The sequence below is a fragment of the Furipterus horrens genome, unplaced genomic scaffold (genome assembly GCF_987537825.1).
Source record: "Furipterus horrens unplaced genomic scaffold, mFurHor1.1.pri manual_scaffold_12, whole genome shotgun sequence".
Taxonomy (NCBI): Eukaryota; Metazoa; Chordata; class Mammalia; order Chiroptera; family Furipteridae; genus Furipterus; species Furipterus horrens.
Genome location: NW_028327182.1, coordinates 13,990,516 through 14,005,893, shown reverse-complemented (window position 1 = coordinate 14,005,893; position 15,378 = coordinate 13,990,516).

The window sequence follows — 15,378 nt, the reverse complement described above, 5'->3', positions numbered from 1 at the left end:
TTCAGGTTGATCCTTCTATACTTTATTTGTTATTCCAGTTTGGGTCTGGAGAAGGTGAGTATAGCTTCCACCTACTCTGCTGCCATCTTGGCTCTGCCCCTAAATTTGTATGGTTTTGAGTTTAGAAAATAACATTTTTCAAAGTAGATTATAGATAGATGATATAGATATGAAACAGTAATGAGGATATTTATTAAATAAGCATTGATTTAGTTGTACTTCCAAGTAATGTTTATATTATTTGCAGATATATGTGATAGACACCAGAGATAGTGAGGTTAAATTGCATATTTAGTGATATTTGTTATCCAGATTTCCAAATGAAGTAATTTATCACTGGAAAAATATCTTTATAGATATAGGATAATAGCTGTGACAGTGAGTACTGAGTGCAATCTTTAAAAGTTGTTAGTATTTAATATTAACCGAGAAAACATCTTTCTTGTATAGACTTGTATTTTAATGTCTGAAAGGGCATATTAGCACAATTGTTTTTACTTACCAGGGCATGTGTGTTTATGTGTGGGCAATATTTCTTTCATTTTTGCTGCTTTTATCTGCCCTCACAAATTGCATGCATTTCTGTTATGTAACTTTTTCTTCTCCACTGGGTCACCCCTGTGGATTTCCCTTCATGGTTTGTAGAGTTTCTGTCATGAAATGTATCTTCTCCCAACCTCTATTCTAACAATTCTCACTTTGCCACTGTCGTTCTATCCATGAAATGCTTATTTCTGGCACTCCTGGCCAAGATATATGCATTCTCTCCTAATTTTCACTTGATTTCTTCTCTTCTATTTTAGGGCAATAGATTTTTGATTCTGCCCTCACTTGAACTCAATTCTAGACAAATGCAAAACTTCAATCTTGTTTATTTACATATGTTATATAATTATGCTATAGGAAGGCCAAGAATCCATTAATCCTAACTTACTGTTGCTTCAGAAATAATAGTGATAATTCTTCTCTAGCCAATGGAATACTGAGTCACAACTGTCTGTTCATGTGACTGCTTTATTTTCCATCCTAATTATTTTTTCTATTAAGCCCAAGCATCTTTTACTCCTTGCTTTGATTTCACTGTACATTTTAGGAAGAAGTAAAAGTTCCTCCGGTCATTATCTCTTCTCTCCCTTGACATCTTTTTTTTTTTTTTTAATAATTTTATTTTTCTTTTTAAAGATTTTAGAGAGGGGAAGGGAGGGAGAAGGAGAGGGAGAGAAATATCACTGTGTAGTTGCCTCTCACATGCCCCCAACTGGGGACCTGACGTGCAACCTAGTCATGTGCCCTGACTGGGAATCGAACCAGAGACACTTTGGTTCACAGGTCGGCACTCAGTCCTCTGAGCCACACCAGCCAGGGCCTCCCTTGACATCTTAATGACTCTCTTCTTCTCTTCCTCCTCTGGTTACTCTTCTCCTTCTCTACAGTTTTCTTCCGTGTTTCCTCTTCAAATTTCTCCACACTTTAAAAAAGTTGTTTTTTCACTCTATAATAGCAGATTTGTCAGTTATTATATAAATTCCTGTAAGATAACTATTTAAACTTGATATTTACATATTTTTAAATGAACAGTTTTATAGGTTTGTTATATAGAAACTTTTACAGAATCATATATAAGGCTAAACATTTTTGGTATTTGTTGAAATAGGTAATAATAGCAACACTTTGATCTGTATTTATCTTTTAATAATCTGACATTAGAAGAAGGATACATATTTGGAGTGTAGTCACACCTCTTCACTTAATCTCAACACATAAAACATATATTTCATCACACAATTATTGGCAATCAAGGTTTACCTGGTTGAAATTGTGTCCCTAACAAACTTGCAACTTTCTACAGGGCAGGTGATATAAAGAAAATCAGATAATTTTGTTTATACAATATAATCTCTGGGAAAAACAAATCCTGAAAAAAAAAGTTTAAATATCTTCATAAAGAAGAAACTAATCAGGGCTATAGAAGCAATGGAAAAGAATACTTTCCTCCAAAATTAACTTTAATATGCAGTAATATTTTGCATTCAGATGTTAAACAATTTAAAATAGCTCATTTACTTGCTAAAAGGTATGTTTAGCATTGTTATATTTTGCATATAGTTTTAAAAGGACAATCTTTGATTTATGCTAATAGACTAAAAACTCATACTTTCTGGTACATTAACAAATCCAATTTCATCAGTTTGGTAGTAAGTTAATCTCATTCTCTATTAAAATTTTTGAAAGGCTCAATTTTTTACATTAATTGCCACCTAATCCCATCCTCTCCATTTATAGCCAATATATAGCCTCAGATTCTAATTCGGCAAATTAAAATAATGTAATATGGTTAAATCTACTTTTTTAAAGTTATGCAGTATGGACATTCAATCAATTGCTTTATAATGGGGATATTTTACTTACCAACTTAAAAAAAAGAGGACATGTTATCAAAATATCAGGAGCATGACATCTTTTTAGTTTTCTAAGGTAGTTACAGTCTACAAAGATTTATTATCCTATGTATATTTTTGAATTATATTGTTTTTATTATGCTATTATAATTGTACCAAATTTCTCATTTTGCTTCCCTCTACCCAGCACTTGCCATCTGCACACCACTGTCTAAGTCTCCATTTCCTATGCTGTACTTTACATCCCCGTGGCTATTCTGTAACTATTTGTACTTCTTAATCCTCCCACATCTTCACCAATTCCTATAAACCCCATTCTCACCTGGCAACCATAAAAAATGCTCTCCATATCTGTGATTCTGTCTCTGTTCTTCTCATTTGCTTAGTTTGTTTTTTAGATTCAGTTTTTGAGATGTCTGTATTTATTGCCATTTTCTTGTTCATAGTTTTGATCTCCCTTTCTCTCCCAAATAATTCCCTTTAACATTTCATACAATGATTTGTTGATGATGAACTCCTTTAGTCTTTTCTTGTTTGTGAAGCTCTGTATCTGCCGTTCAGTTTTAAATGGTAGCTTTGCTGGGTAGAGTAATCTTGGCTGTAGGTCCCTGCTTTTCATGACTTTGAATATTTCTTGCCAGTCCCTTTTAGCCTGAAGTTTATTTTGAAGAATGAGCTGACAACCTTGTGGGAACTCCTATATAGGAACTAACTTATTTTCTCTTTCTGCTTTTAAAAGTCTCTCTTTATCTTTAACCTATCGTTTTTTAATTGTGATGTGTCTTGGAGTGGGCCTATTTGCATCCATCTTGTTTGGGACTCTCTGTGCTTCTTGGACTTGAATGTCTATTTCCTTCACCAAATTATAGAAGTTTTCTTTCATTATTTTTCAGATAGCTTTCCAATTTCTTGCTCTTTCTCCTTCTGGTACCCCTGTGATGTAGATGTTGGAATGCTTGAAGTTGTCCCAGAGGCTGATTATGCTGTCTTCATATTTTTGGATTCCTTTTTTTTTTTTTTTTTTTTTTTTTTTTTGCTGTTCTGATTGGCTTCTTTTTGCTTCCTTATGTTCCAAATCATTGATTTGATTCTCAGCTTCATCCACTGTATTGTTGTTTCCCTGTAAATTCTTCATTTTAATTAGTGTATTCTTCATTTATGACTGGATCTTTTTTATACTGTTGAGGTCCTCGTTAAGTTCCTTGAGCATCCTTATAACCAGTGTTTTGAACTCTGCATCTGATAGATTGCTTGTCTCCCTTTTGTTTAATTCTTTTCTGGAGTTTTGATCTGTTCTTCATTTGGGGCATGTTTTTTTGTCTCTTAATTTTGGCAGTACCCCTGTGTTTGTTTCTATGTCTTAGGTAGAGCTGCTTAGACTCCAAGTCTTGGTAGTTTGGCCTAATGTAGTAGGTGTTCTGTAAGGTCCAGTGGCACAGCCTCCCCTGTCACCCAAGCTGGATACTTGAGGTGTGTCCTTCATGTAAGTTGAGTACATCCTCGTCTTGTAGTTGAGCCTTGGTTGTTATTATCAGGTCAAGGGGAGATATTTACACAGGCCAGAGAGTTGCAAAGGTTTGTTGTGACCACTGACCACCAACTTCCACACTTCTCCATGGAGGATCAGCTGTGCAGGCAAATGGTGGTAGCGCTCCAACATGCTCTGTAGTTGTTTATTGGGTACACAAGTCCTAGGTTTCTTGGGTGGTGTAGGCCAAGGTCAGTCCCCACTTGTTTTGTCCCAGGACCACCCTGCTTGAGCTATAGAGCAATCTGAGATGGCTCTTAATTGTGCTGGGCTTGGAGATTTACATGTGAGGCCAAACTGTGAATCTAGCTGGCTGCTGCCAGTGCTGGGCCTGGGACCACTAAGGCTAGAGGCTCACTGAGGCCAGCTGTTGCTTGCTTGAAAAATTTTTGAAGTTGTGAAGCGCAAACCAAGACCAGCCATTCATATGGAAATGCCACTGTTCACAGATATAAGTTGGATAGGATGGAGCCTCAAGGGATCTACAGGGCAGGGCAATTAGTATTAGCCAGGTTGATGGAGTCTCCAATGTGGCACCTACCCACCAGCTCTGTGGCTCTGCCCTCCTTTCTGTCTGGGATAAAGCTGTCCCCAAGCTCTCACTTTGATGCCAGTCACTTCAGTTCATCCCTGTATGTCACTGGTGTTTTTCAAGCTGCTACCCTGTTGCTAGAGCTCAGAGGCAGTGATTCTGAGTGACTTCATATTTGGGTTCTCTAAGAGGAACTGTTTGGTACCCTGGTAGTTTCTTCTACCAACTCAATCTCTGCTGTTTTTTTTTTTTTTTTTTTTTTTTATGTAGCTAGAAGTTATGGGGACTTATCTTCCTAAAACTGGAATGCTGGGCAGGGGGCCTGGTATGAAGCTGGGACCCCTTCCTACTGAGATATCTCTCCCAAATTTTTATCCTCCACACATGGACATGGGATAAGACCTGTGTCTTGTCTCTACCCCATCTACCTGTCTGTATGGGTGTGGTTTCTTTAATTCTGTAGTTGTTAGACTTCCACTCAACTCAATTTCTGCTGGTTTGGAGTGATGGTTGTTCTATAATTTAGTTGTAATTTTGATGTGGTTGTTTAAGGAGGCAAGCCATGCTTATCAATCCTCTATCTTGACCAGAAGTCTATTCTATTTATTTATGAACACCACTGACAACTTGTCTATTTTAGCTGCTATTCCTTCTCCTTATAGAACTACCTGACAAATATTTGAAAAACCTCCCACAATAGAGTAATGAATAAAAGATAAACTTCCTATGGTATGAATGACTTTAAGGGAACATTTTGAATATAAGTGGATTTGTGAAATTATAGTTCATTGTAGAAGTTTATTTTCTAGTGCGTATATGGTAAGAGAGAAGTATTTCTATTCATTATGTTGTACATAATCCATTAAGTAATCAGGCTTTAATTTAATGCAAGTCATAGAACCCTTCAAAAGAGAATTATTACCTTGAAAATTATCATTGGGTTGTATTCAATTACCATGTAGTCTTTGTGTTTAAAATCCAAAGAAATACTTAAATGTTACATACCCTTTGGTATAATACTTACAAATCAAGAATATTTCAGTACGAAAGATTAGTAACTCCACAATTATCCTGATAATTGTGATTGCAAATGTCTAGCTTTTTCTTCTCTGCTTATGCCTCTAAACATATATTTGTCGTACATGCCAATTATTATGAGCACCTGGTGGTAAATCCCTTAATTGAAAAACTAAACAGATAGATGCATTCTTTTCACATACCAACATAATCAATGTTTGGATTTCTGCTGGTATTTGAGCAATCTCAAACACATACACTTTATAATATGGATATAGAAACAGAATACAGTGCTTGGCACTGACTGAGCACTCAATTTAAATTTGTGTGTGTGTGTGTTTATTCATTTTTGTCTAAGTACTATTCCTCTTCCAGGTATGATGCATGTAAAAGTAGATATTACTAATTTGAAAATATAGTGGTATAAGTCCAATAGTATTGGGACAGTCAGTAGTAGTTAAAAAGTACACTCTGCAGTGAGTTTAACTGGGAGAATGCTTGTATCAGTTAGCTTTTATTGTATAACAAAACATGAAAACTTAACAGTTTACAACACCACCACTTACTTAGCTCACAGTTTTGTGGGGACCAACAAGTGGGCTATGCTTAGAGGAGCAGTGCTTCTGTTAGTCTCTCTTGGGCTCACTCCTGTCCCTGTAGTCAGCAACCAACCACCAAAGGAGTTCAGCTTCTCTGTTTGCTGATTGGCTGAAGAGACAGAAGAAACTGGACCACATACCAGTCTGTAGGATAGCATAGTCTTGTTTGCAGGCAGCTCAAAGTTACAAAAGCAACAGGACAAGTCAAGTCCAAACACACAAGCATTTTTCAAGGCTCATGCCACAATTGCTAGTTTTTCTTTTTTCATTAGCCAAAGCAAGTCTCATTATCGAGACTAAGACAAGTAAGAAACAACCTATCCCAGGAATAAAAAATACTGTAGCCTAAATGTTTGTGTCTTTCCCAAATTCATATATTGAAAATAAATCTTTAATATGATGATTTGGAAGTGGGACTTTGGGGAGTAATTATGTCAAGAAAGCACAACCATCACAAATGAGATTAATGCCCTTATAAAAGAGCCTTAGAGAGCTCCATGGCCTGTCCCTCTGCCAAGTGAGGACACAAGGAGAAGACAGATGGCTGTCAACAAAACAGGAAGTTCCACCTCACCACACATCAAATTTACTGGAGTCTTGATTTTGGACTTCTTGACCTCCAGAACTGAGAAATAAATAAATGAAAGAAGGCTTAGCCAAGGAAAAATGCAGGGTAGAAAGAAAAAAATGGAGGGTATTACTGTATCAATGTATCACATAGATAATGACAAATGACAAAATATAAATGTGAAATTTATATTAAGTTTTTAAGTCTAAACATGAATGTGTTTTGCACTGGAGAGATATTGAGCACTCTTTCTTTCCCATAAGAGCCCTGAACTCCTGGAGGTCTTTACAGAATTTTTAGATTGGAGAGATGGGCAATTGTCAATAACTATCTGTGAACAGCAACAGAAATGATATTTGAGTTGCCAGGATAGATACATGTAAGTCACAGGAAAGATCAGGAGTGGGCTCTTAATAAGGGGACCCTGATTACTGATATCAAAAGAAAATTTATAAACTTTAGAATGTTCTCTTAAAGCATATAATAAATGTTGTATACTTGCTTTATTGAGAATCAGTTTATGAAATTTTAATAAATCCTATATTCCTATATTCCAAAATTACCTTTAGATAAATGTCTTATGAATTTCACAATTAAGATAAAGCTAGTACATAGAGAGAGCCAGGCAAATTTTCCCTTTACAGAATATGTATATAGATTATGTCTATCATATATATAGTAAAACAAAATGTTCTATGGCTTATTGATTAGAAGTAAGGGCCTTGCTGCCACACAGTCTAGTTTCATTTTTCAGCTCTATTTACTAGCTGTGTGACTTAAAGCAAGGTAGATATCCTTTGTAACCATTAATTTTGTCGTTGAATAGTAATAGAAGTACGTATCCCTAAGGTTCTTTTAAGTTGAAATAAAGCCACATGTTAAAAGGACTGAGCACTCAATAGATTTTATCTGATATTGATGGCAAAATGCACTAAAAAGAGCTTAAAGAAATAACCACTATCACATAATTTGTAGAAAATGCTACTGAACTTCCAATTGTTCTCTCAAGAGAAGTCTTCTTACATGAAAAAAATCACACTATAAATGTAGTCTTACTTCATTTCCTTCAAACTCCATTTCACAGAAACTCTCTGAAAAGGAAAAAAAAAATCAAATTTTATAAACTAATTGTAGTTTTAAGTGTTATAATGCAATGTATTTCCAACACCAACATAAAATGTTAATTAATAAATATAAATCCTTGATAAGAAAACTTTTTTGTTTAACCTGGAGTAGTAAGAAAAATATAATGGCATTTGACAGAAGAAAAGAGAAGAGGAAGAGACTGAAGTACTGAAATTATCAAGAAGTGGAGACAGTAATACACAGAATGCTCTAAAGATACCTCATTACAGTATAGAGAGAAGAGGAATAAGAAGAGTAGGAGAACATTGTGCAATCAGTGCGAAGAGCTTCGATGATGGGAGTCACCAGCACGTTAATGGGAAATGTCACTTTATAAGGGTTATAATGGTGCAGGATATTGTACAGTGAGAGATTGCCCTTGAAATGGAAGATGGGCCATTCCTTCTGTGCAGCAGACCCACAAGTGAAAAGATAGATTCAGACACAGCAGTGTTTTTAGGTAGGGCGGTAGGAAATAGATACCACTTCTACTTGGAGGTTTCTTCTTTCCTTTATGACAATTGGAGGAAGAGAAGAATAAAAAAGAGGCCAGAGATTGAAAGAGACAGGGAAACTATGAAAGAAGAGTGTACTAACTAGAGAAGTGCGGCTAAACTGAGCTGAGCGAAAGATCTGTAGGATTGTGTATATATTTACCACTTGTTGTTGATGATTTTGCTGCTGTTTTGTCTTTGTTTTCCATCATTAGCACTCAGCTTGTTGGGTGAAAGGATTGCTAGTGTGACATAAGCTGTGGTTGCTGAGGAAAAAAAAATCCTTGACACATGGATAAACTTCATTGTTTATATTTTCTGCATCAGCTGGGGTCCATGTAACTACTTCCTACAAATTAAATGTGTGAAGATGTTACATATTATTTTGGGTTCAAAGCAGTTAAGAAAAGATATGCCTTATCTACACATAGTCATAATGGAAGTTCTTTAATAAACCCTCTAATGACAGTATGCAGAAGGGTCCCCATTCTCCTTCCTTCAGGTGATGGAATTGGACAGAGGTAAGAGTAATGCATTATAATTATGATAAACCACTGAGACCTGGCATTGTTTTCAGACAGAAATTGTTCTACCGTAAGTAATATAAAAGTTAAGAGTCATAACCTGTTCTAACATATTCTAATGTGTTAATCATATGGAATCTATGGGAAAATAGAAAGTTTAAGGTATTATTAAGAGTTATTGTAAATAAAGATGTAAAAATTATGCTGGGAAGAAGGAACTGAACTTAGGGGAATGATAACGGATATTTAAAAGATTGAGGGTTCATCAATTGATTATCCTAATAATTAGAATAAAAGCATCAAACTATATGTAGGTAAAATAATAGGATGTGATTAAAATAAGGAATGTTTTCATTAGTGATTTAAAAAATCTGTAGAGCTTTATAAAAAATGATCCATAGATTAACTGAAGGAAGGAGAAATGTGTCAGATTGCTGCTAAATGTGCACTTCACATGGAAGCTGCTCTCAGGGAATCAGGAGAGAGCAAAAGTAGGAGCAATTAAAGTCTTCAAGGAAAGTAAAAAATTACCAGAAAGTTGGAATATAATAGCAAAAGGAGAAGAACATAGCAGTTGGTGGCAAAGCCAGGAATGCTTAAAGAAAAAAGGATATTTATGGAAAGTGAAGAGTAATACCTTCAGAAAGGTTGGATCATGGGAAATATACACAGCATTATGAGGATAGCTGCGGAGGCCTCAAAAGTTGTGCATAAACACACACAACCTTTAAACACATATTTTAAATTTTGTCCTGTCACTATGGAGAGAAAAATATCATGACTAGTAAAAATCAACTTTGGTCTGGAAGAGTGGTCCAGTGTAACATGTAGAGTCAGTATCTCATACAGTGCATTAGTAGTAGTAGCTGAGGTAAAATATAGGCAGTAGTAGCAATAAGTAATCAAATAAGGGACATCTAGTCCTTCCCATGATAGTTAATCTTGAGTGTAATGATGAGAGGAATATGTTATTGTAAAATTTGTACAACATCACTCTTTGTAAAAGAACTGACTTTTATTTGGGGGTGGAGAGGCCCTTAAATTCCTTGGCATAAAATATGAGATCCTGAAATCATGACTACAGCAGAAATATTTGCTGAAATGAATAGATAAATAATGTATTTTTCCTTGAGATTTGTTTTTTAAAAGAGAAGCACACATAAGGGAGAAGGATAGACAAATGAAATCTTGGGCAACTAGGTAAACATGTGGTACAAAAGGCCAAAAGTGCTCTAGTAGCTAAAGTATTTTACAAAGTAAGCCCTGGATGGGTAGCTGAGTTGGTTAAAGATCATTCCCAATATTCCAGGTGGTGGGTTCAATCCCTCATTGGGGCAACACGCAAGAATCAACCAATGAATGCATCGTGCATGAGATAACAAACCAATCTCTCTCTCTGTCTCTTCTCACTCTCCCCTCTTCCCCCCTCTTCCTCTCTCTCTTAAAATCAATAAATAAAAATAAAATATAAAAGTAAAAACATAATTATGTAATGTATAGTTTGACTTTGTTTTGCCATTTTAATGTGATTCCTTTCTTTTGACTCGAGATATTCAGTAAAGCCTTTTGATTACTAGGTTGTATGTATGTGTATTATTATCTTTTTTTTTTTTTAAGTGGGTAGAATTTTAGGAAAAGCCTCATTTTCTCACCACAGTCAACAAAACCATTTGGTCCAAACAATGATAAGGGGCATGAAAATAGCCCTCTAGATACAGAGGTCACCATGAAAATGTGATGCTTCAAAATCCTCAAAAACTTGAAGAAGAATTTAGATTTCTATTGATTGTAGAACTTGGATTTAAGCCAATATCATATATAGATCTACAGGAACAAAGTGGAACTCAGTGGTATATGATTTATATAAATAGAACCACTTGAGTCATCATGGCAAGTTGGGACCTGCCCTCTTTTCATTGACTTACCATTCCCTGCTGCCTCCCAGCACAAGTAACTCAAGTCATTACTATTACTAGTCTCACTTTGAAGAAAAAGAAATTTAAACTTGAAAGGATTGAGTAACTTGCCAAATTTTAGATAGCTGGTAATTGACAAATTCAAGCTCTGAGCCAAGGTTTTCTTATCTCCAAATGCTATTAACGTTAACAACTATATTAAAGCGGTCCCTTAAATATTATTAAATACACATATGAAGTCATTAGGAATTTTAGCTTTATCTTCACGTAAATCAGATAAAATTACATTATATTATGCACATAACATCTTCTTGTCTACAGAGACATAAAATTAAGTGGAGATTCACCAAATGTTTATTGTGTATCTTCTGTGTCCAGCACTAAGCTAGAGACTGTGAAACAAGCTGCCTTTTATTCTGAATAGCTGAAAGTCCTGGCCTGTGACTGTATGCCCTCAGTCTGTTGATGCCTCTGGTGGGTGACTATTGTTCTATTTAAAGATGATTGCTGGAACAGCAGGTGCTAATTGTGGCTGGGGTGCAATGTGAACTATCTGGGTATCACAGGATTGTCACCATGCTGCTTTAGCTTCACTTAGCCACATATTAAACTTAAACAAATTACCAGTCAGAGACAATGACCTCCAATGTCACAGACATGTATGCAATCACATAAGAATCAAGAAGGACATGGGGAGCCGTGCTGAGAGGGAGGAGAGTACAAGGGGACTAACTGGTAATGGAAAAAATACAGTAAAGAAAAAAAAAGGAAATCGACTTCTTTTCAGTGTTTCATGCATTTGACAAATATTTATGGGCTGCATACTATGTGCCAGGTACTATCCCAGAACAGTAATGAACAAAAGAAACAAAATCTCTGTCCTAGAGTAGCTTACATCCCAGTGACGTTTATCGGCCTTTACTGCATTGTAAACACATGGCATTGTTCATCCTCGACCTTTTATTAGATTTTATATTCTTAGCTACAAATTAAGACTCTTGTATGAGGGACACTTGAAGGGTTAATTACAAAGTAATGTGTGCACACTTAACAGCTATGCAAGAATTTATCTTAGTAAATAGTACCTTTTGAGCTAATATTGAAGGACATTACTGATTCAGTGAAAATATGACTTGTTACCATTAAATTTTATTTATCATATGTTCAAGTGGGCTATTTTCTGACAAGATGTTGCAACTTTTATTTGTTTAATTTTAAAGATCTGTGGTATATGACTCTCACTGGATTCCCACGGGGCCAATACTTTTGGACTGAGAAATAGATTGTTCATAATTATAAGCAGTTTGATGATAAAGAAGTGTACACAAAATATGCCAGAACTCCATTATTATGCACAGAACACCTTATTATTGGAAATAAAGCATGTTCTATGAAAAGACTAAGTGGTGGAGAGTCAGAAGTTGCAAGTGTTATTCATAACTATGCCATTTAAAACCAAGTGACCCCGATGTATTCACTTTCCCTCTCTGAAGCATTGTTTCTTCATCTGTAAACTGAGACCAATATTTCTGCTTCTATAGATTAGCATGTTATTCTGAGGATCATCTGAAAAATTATGTAAAATTTATATGAGAACTGCTCTTCAAATATAAGATTGCTTGATACACAGCAGGCATTCAACAAGTATGTGCTGACTGAATGGAGATTGTATTATCACTTTTACATCCCAGACTGAAGTGTTTTAATATATTGTAGACATGGAGAACCAGTATTTGAAGGTAGCAGGGTGACTCATTTATATCTGACAGATAATCAGATTTCACTGCCCAATTTAATTATATGTCTTCGTGGGGAGCTAAATTTATTGTAGAAGATCAAGTGTAATTTGCAGTCCGTAGTCTAGTAGTGTGCACTAATCACAAAAATGAAAATCTTAACTCAGTTAAATGTAATACAGAAAATGGAGCCAAGTTGGAGTGTGTTTTTGCTGCTGAAGCTCTAACCCTTCAAATTACAACTTTTGAATAAATATTCTGGACATAAATATAGGTGAAAATTTTCCATAAATTTAATGAAAATAGAAAAGCTTTCGAATCACTTATAGCTAAACCACTTGCTAAAGTAATGACTGTGAGACTACTTTTAATTATATCACGACAGTTATATTGATTATATATATGTACACTTAATGGAAAGAGGAAATCAAGCTACCTAATCAGTATTCAGATTTTTCAATGCAATTGCTTTCCTCGCCAACTTCTATTTTCTAGAGCTTCCCTAGATTAATCTGACACGTTTTCCCTGAGTAATATTCTCAACCAGAATTCTGATGACTAAGATATTCAATTACTATCAAGTCACTAGTGGTTCCAGGTCCCCAGGTCCTACATTTATAGAATTCTAACCCCACCATGACCCTGTATGCAGATTTGCTATTTTCTCTTTAGATAATCCTGATCTGAACTACCAAGGAAGAATCAACTTGAAATAAAACACAGTCAGAAGGTCCCCTGAACGGAAGTCACCACCTACTGCTTCCTACGCTGACTTTAGGGAAACTATTCAATCAGACAGGAACCTCCTCAGGCACCAGCTAGTTGCTGGCAACTCTTCCTATTTGGTTTAGTATATTTCAGTTACTGTGTGGCTCCTGGGCATAATGTTCTCCATAATTTTCCATTCAAGTGAGGAGAAAGAAAGATGCATAAATAGCTATTTTAAAATAAACTGCTGCCTTGGCCAGGTTGCTCATTTGGTTGAAGCACCGTCTCATACATCAAAAGGTCACAGGTTCCATTCCCGGTCAGGGCACATACCTAGTTTGTGGGTTCCATCTCTGGTCAGGTTGTGTGTGGGAGGCAACCGGTCAATGTTTCCCTCTCACATCAATGTTTTTCTCTTTCTTTCTCCCTTCCTTTCTCTAGGATCAAAAACATACCCACAGGCAAGAATTTCAGATAAATAAATACATACATACATGCATGTATGCATACCTATGTACAAATAAATAAATTGTTATAAACAATAAAGAAAAAAACAAAAACTGCAATGAGAGATATTAATTCTCAGTGATAGACTCTAGAAAAACTTGGTGAATATAGAGCCATCCTGGCGTGCGTAAGGAAAGTAGGTTTGGGAAAGCGGACATGGTTTAGGGGGCAAGGGTCTGAGCAGGAGTAACAGTGAAGCTAAGGAGAGAAAGGCAAAGGTCTGTCATATATGAGGATGATTTCAGGGAAAGAGGTGGGTAATGAGGCTGAAAAGTTAGAATGGCTTAAAAAAAAGTCTGTTTTCAGAAGAATAGTTAGAGGAAAGCTAGACGATTGCTTTTGAACTCAGACATTTTAAAAAAGTGCTGGTTTGTGCTATTCCAAGTGTGTGGTCTGTGAGCCAGAACCTTTGCGTGGCGTGTTACACCATTCAGTGAGACCAGGCGCTTAAAAACATTCCCAGCAATTTCACAGAATATTTTATATATATTTTGTACCAAATAGACTTTTTTATTTGAGGCAATTATAGACTTACATGAAGCTGTAAGACATGATATAGAGAGATCCTATGTGTACTTTACTCAAAACCGCCCAATAACTAGCACAACTACAAACAATATTTTAACCAGGATATTGAAATGATGGTCCAAATAGAGAACACGTCCATCCCACAGTTTCCACATCTACATGCTGCTCTTTTATATCCACACCCATTTCCTTCTTGCTCCTGCATTCTCCTGAAGCCCTGGCCGCCACTGACTTGCTCTCCATTTCTCGAATTTGTCCTTTCAAGAATAATGGGTAACTGAAATTGTTCCATATGGAAACTATGGAATTCTAATAATAAAAAATGGTATTTTCACTTCATATGTTTTTTTTTTAAATTTCATATTTCTGCCAAGTTATTTTTATTGCATTTTATAAAAATATTCATCCACAACAGATCTGAGGGGAAAATCCTAACCCCTTTTTAAACTACGAATAATTTAAAAAGCGCTGGTACGGTGTGGTAGCAGCACATGTTACATGAGGATGTGTGGAAGTGACAAGGCAGAATAAGACCAGTTAAATGTGTCTGAATGACTGCTCCGGGTTCTCAATTACTTATTAGCCCTGGGGAGCGAAGAAGAGATTCTGCACCTCCCACCACTTCCTTCTGCTGTCATCTTCCTCCACTGCTGCTGCTGCTGGAGAGTCTCCCTGGAGGCTGTGTTCATTGACACTGTCGCGAGCCGTAACTCACACCGAAAGTGCTCACCTTAAATAGCAACAGTCCAGAAAAGCTCCCAACAGCCGCGCTCACAGTGTTCTTTGTCTAATGAATTCCTCTGCATTCAACTCCCTTCCTCCCTGACTTCCATAATGCCGGTGTCATTTTGTTCTTTCCCTACGCCTGTGATATATCCTGGCTGTCTTCTGCGCTGACTGCTCTTTCTAAAAATTGTCATTGCATGTTCTAGCCATAAAGTTACATCCACCTAACCAACTGGGTTATGAATTTGGTTTTGGTCGTGGCTCTCACTGAAAATCAGTGGAAAATAATATGCCAGTACCCCCTTTTAAAAATGCACATGAATACATGTACTTATAAATCGATTTTCCATTTATTTGCTACATATAACTTATTTTCTCCTGTTTGTTTTTCATAAATAAAGTACCATATAATAATAAGGCAGGATAAAAATCAACTTTGTATCAGTTTTAGTAACATCCCTTAAAAAGGCA